The sequence below is a fragment of the Enhydra lutris genome, unplaced genomic scaffold, assembly GCF_002288905.1.
Source record: "Enhydra lutris kenyoni isolate GAN:26980312 unplaced genomic scaffold, ASM228890v2 scaffoldscaffold50, whole genome shotgun sequence".
NCBI classification, from domain to species: Eukaryota; Metazoa; Chordata; class Mammalia; order Carnivora; family Mustelidae; genus Enhydra; species Enhydra lutris.
Window position 1 is genome coordinate 6159223 of NW_019154134.1, and position 5175 is coordinate 6164397.

The window sequence follows — 5175 nt, forward strand, 5'->3', positions numbered from 1 at the left end:
ATGGGGCTAGAGTTGTAGCCTGAGAAATCCTGGTTCTAAAGGGTTACTAACTCTTGGGGCACCTGGGTGGCTCAGTGGGTTAAAGCCTCTGCCTTCGGCTCAGGTCATGGTCCCAGTGTCCTGGGATCGAGCCCCACATCGGGCTCTCTGCTCTGCGGGGAGCCTGCTTCCACCTCTCTCTCTGTCTGCCTCTCTGCCTACTTGTGATCTCTGTCTGTCAAATAAATAAATAAAATCTTTGGAAAAAAAAAAAAAAAGGGTTACTAACTCTGAACCAGGCATTCTCTGAAATGTTCTTGGTTTTTCTCTGACTTTCTTCTTTTCTTCCTCCGAGCTGGTATCCGTAACTTTACAGAATTCGAGTGCATTTCATTTCTGTAGTTTGACCTAAGGGAAAATAAGCAGAACACATGTCTTCTGCTTTTGTGTGAGAAGATTTAGACCTAACCTAATAAGGGAAGGGAATCCTTGCATGGCCCCCATTTAGCTCACTTCCTTTAGATTTAATAAGACATGTACACTAAAAGAATGCACATCATAAAGCACAATTCCATAAGTTTTAGTATATTGTATTTCCAGTTTCATTTGTCTCAAGTGGTTTTTGTTTTTGTTTCTGTTTTTTTTTTTTTTTTTTTAATTTCCCTGTTGATTTCTCCTTTGTCTGCTGGGTGGCTGTTGTTGTTTGTGGAAACGTGTTGTTTAATTTCCACATATTTGTGAGTCTTCCCATTGTCCTCTCTTATTGATTTCCATTTTCATAAGTTTGTAATCGAAAAAGATATTGATATGACTTCAATTTCCTTAAATTTGGTAAGACTCATAGGGCCTAACAAATGATCTGCCCTAGAGAATGTTCTGTTTGCACTCAAGAAGAATGTGTGTTCTGTTGCTGTTGGATGCCCTGTTCTGTTCCACTTCATCCATCAGGCCTAAAAGTAGTTCAAATTCAACGTTTCCTTTTTAATGTTATGTCCAGATGATTTATCCTCAGTTGAAAAGGGGATATTACTGTGTCATTGTCTGTTTCTCCCAACAGTTCTATTAGTATTTGCTTTATATATTTAAATGCTCCAGTATTGGGTGCATATATATTCACCATTGTTTTATCCTCACAATGAAATAACATTTTATCATTATATAATGACCTTCTTTGGCTCTTAGTAAAGTCTTCATTTAAAAAAAAGTGTAGAAGGTAAAAATAAATGGGAAGATATCCTCTGTTCATAAGCTGGGAAGAATTAAAATTGTTAAAATGTCCATAGAACCTAAATTGTTCTGCAGATTCAATGCAATATCTATCAAAATTCCAATGGTATTTTTCACAGAAATAGAAATAAATAATCCTAAAATTCATTTGGAACCACAAAAGACCTTAAATAGATAAACTATTGAGAAAGTCTTGAGAAAGAAGAGCAAAGCTGGAGATCTCACTCACACTGATTTCAGATCATATTATACAGCTAAAGGAATCAAAGCAGTGTGGTAGTGGCTTAAAAATGGACACATGAACCAATGGAACAGAATAGAGAACCCAGAAATAAATTCACACATAAATGCTTAACTAATCTTCAAGGAAGCTGCCAAGAATACAAAGTAGGAAAGATAGTCTTGTCAATAAATGGTATTGGGAAAACTGGATATTCCTATGCAAGAGAATGAAGTTCATCTTATACCATATACAAAAAACCCTCTTGAAATGGATTAAGGACTTAAACATAAGACCTGAATTTGTAAAACTGCTAGAAGAAAACAAAAGGAAAATCTCATTACTTTGGTTTTGACAGTGACTCTCTGGATATGGCATCAAAACACAAGCAATAGGTGCATAACTAAACAAGTGTGACTACATCACACTAAAAAGGCTTCTGCACAACAAAAGAAACGGTCAACCAAATGAAAAGGCAACCTACAGAATGGGAGAAAATATTTGCAAACCATGTATCTGATAAGGGGTTAATATCCAAAATACATAAGGAACTCATACAACCCAAAATTTAAAAAAAAAAATTGGCTAAAGAATGGGTAGAGGAACCGAATAGATATTTTTCCAAAGAAGATGTGTAAATGGCCCATAGGTACATAGAAAGAAACTCAACATCATTGACCATTAGGAAAATGCAAATCAAAACCACAATGAGGTATCAGCCTACACCTGTTAGGATGGCTATTATCAAAAATTCAAAAGGTAACAAGTTTTGGTGAGGTTATGGAGAAAAAATATTTTATAACTTGTTGGTGGGATTGTAAATCAGTACAGCCATTATGGAAAACAGTTTAAAAAATTCTCAAAAAAATTAAAAATAAAACTACCATGTGCTTCAGCAATGCCACTGCTAGGTACGTCTCTAAAAGTAAAAAGATCCTGATGTCAAAGAGATTTCTGTGCTCCCGTGTTCACTGCAGCCTTACTCACAATAGCCCTAATGGAAACAACCTAAGTGGCTATTGACAGGAATAAAGAAAATTTTGTGTATGTTGTTAAAGGATAAACTGAGGATCACTAAAATTTACACATTTATTTGGGTAAACGTTGATTCAAATCAGGCAACACCAAAGTTAAAATGGTTAGGAGCACAGACAGAAGCTAGAGGAAAGGCTTTAACACAGATGTGGAAGCAAAGCAAAGCAATTGCTTGGTTGACCCTACCTGTAGCAGTTGGCTTATTTGGGAGAACCTAGTTGGCTATTTGCAATTGGTTTTGCCTACATTCCATTTCCTCTGACTCAAGCCTGTTGACTTTGGTTTAGTTTGGTTTTGCTTACTACCTAGTCTGCCAAGGCATTAGAGCCACTTCAGTGCAGTGTCCTCCTACCTTAATTACTTTAACAGTACATACAATTGAATGTTACTCAGCCTAAAATACAAACAAACAAACTAACTAACTAAAACAGAGGAAATCCTGCTTTTTGCAATAGCAAGGATGAACCTAGAGGACATTATGCTAAATGTAACAGCCAGACACAGAAACACGAATGCTGCATAATGTCATATATATGTGGAATCAAATAAAGTCCAAGTCACAGAACCAGAAAGAAGAATGATGGTTGCCACGGGTGGGAAAGGTAAGGGAGAATAGGAGGATGTTGGTCAAAGGGCATACATAAGATGAATAAGTTCTGGTGATCCACTGACAGCCTGGTGACTATAGTTAATAACACAGTATTGAGAAAGTAGGAAAGACCATCAGCTGAGAAAAGGAAGAAGTAGTGGGAAAGGAAACCACACAATTCTCAGGTTAGAAAGACAATGGCAGTTACTGAATTATTCTATTTTTTAGACAAATAATTTGACGTCATAAATACAGTCCTTGAGTTCTCATTACACAGAAAACTGTTCACTTAATAAAATCTAACCCATTTTGTGGTCATAATTTTGTTAGATGTGCAATACTTTGAAAACAGTTTTATAGATTTAAGCAGACACCATTAAATATTTTCATACTGAGTATTTCAAGAGGCACTGAGCCACTCCTACAGGTGTCATAACTAATTATAGGTTAATTTCTGAGACTTACTGAGAACCTTCATACTCTTTTATGTAAGTGAAATTGGCATGATCTCAAGAACACATCACCACATAAGACTTCATGCCCGCCTCCCTAAGGACACCAACTTTTCGTTTCCCAAATCCTAGAATCCAGGAAGAGATTTGCTCTTGCTAATACACTTTACCTGGCTCATTTCAAGGGAACTGTTGAGTTTTAAGAGATTTTTTGGTTTATTTTAAATATGGCAAATATTTTCCCTCAGTTAGTGGCTTTCAGCAAAGAAATTTTGGATTTTAATGAAGTCTTGAGACAAGTAAAGTGAAGCTCTCCATTAAAAAATCTGCTTTTTGCATCTTTTCCTGCTTCTATTCTTGCCCAGGACCTGTACCCCTAGCCATTTTACATAGCATATGTCATTCCTTGCAAGGGACAAGGAGTTAATGATTCTCTAGGATAAAAAATATCTAAAGAAGGACCAAGTGAGAATGAAAACAGGATGCAAAAAAACTGAAAATAGAAGGCAGAAGCAAGGAAACATGACCTTGAATCTGGAAAAATATCAATCATATAAACAGATCCAGCAATAACATAAATGATATAATTGACAGATGAGGCTACCAAATCAGTTATCTCTTCAAGATAGTAGAAGAGCATGTTTAGTAAGGTAAATGGAAGATAAAAGAAAGAATCATAGAAAAAAGAAGAACCAAAATGTATTATAAAGATGAAAATATCAAAATGTCTGAGGAAAATAAACCTTATGGTATTAATAGCAGATTAACTAGTACAGAAGGAAAGACTAGCAAACTTGAAGATAAGCATTAGAAATGAGCAAAAATAAAGCAAAGGAAAAATTTTATATTGAAAAAAATACCTGTAAGTTGTAGGACAACTTCATGCAGTGTGGGAGAAGGATGATGAGGGAATGAAAAAATATTTTAAAAAATAATAGTTAACAAAATTTCTAAATTTGATGAAAACTATAAACCCATAGATCCAGGGATCTTAACGAACCTCAAGCACAAGAGTTATGACAAAACTCAGCATCACCTATAAACCTTTCAGCTTAAGGCCTGTCTCTGCATTTGAGTCTAACTATTTCTCAAAATATACCTTAGTTCTTTTTTATATTAATTTTTTATTTTGTATTGCATTAATCTTTATTCTTAGAATGCTGGTTATCACTTTATGTGCCCCCAACTTTCTTACGTCTGAGGTCAAATCCTCTGTGATGACTGGTCCTGACCACCCTTCTCAGCCTTTCCCCCCACCACCCTTCACTGGCCCCCAAATGTGCTGTGCTCAGGGGTCCCCTACTTATTTGTATATAACATTAGCCAAATTGCTTTCTTCTCCTCCTACCTGTGAACCTCTCTTACTCATCTTTACTTTTTTTTTAAGATTTTATTTATTTATTTGAAAGAAAGAGAGAGAATGAGAGGGGAGAAGGTCAGAAGGAGAAGCAGACTCCCCGTGGAGCTGGGAGCCCAGTGTGGGACTCGATCCCAGGACTCCGGGATCATGACCTGAGCCGAAGGCAGTCGCCCAACCAACTGAGCCACCCAGGTGGCCCTCTTACTCATCTTTAAATTTGCAGAATCTAATAAATTTCCTGGAATCAGTAGGTTCCACCCAACAAGTGTCTGAGAAAAAAAATGAAGGTAAGCTCTATGAATCTGTCTTTGTT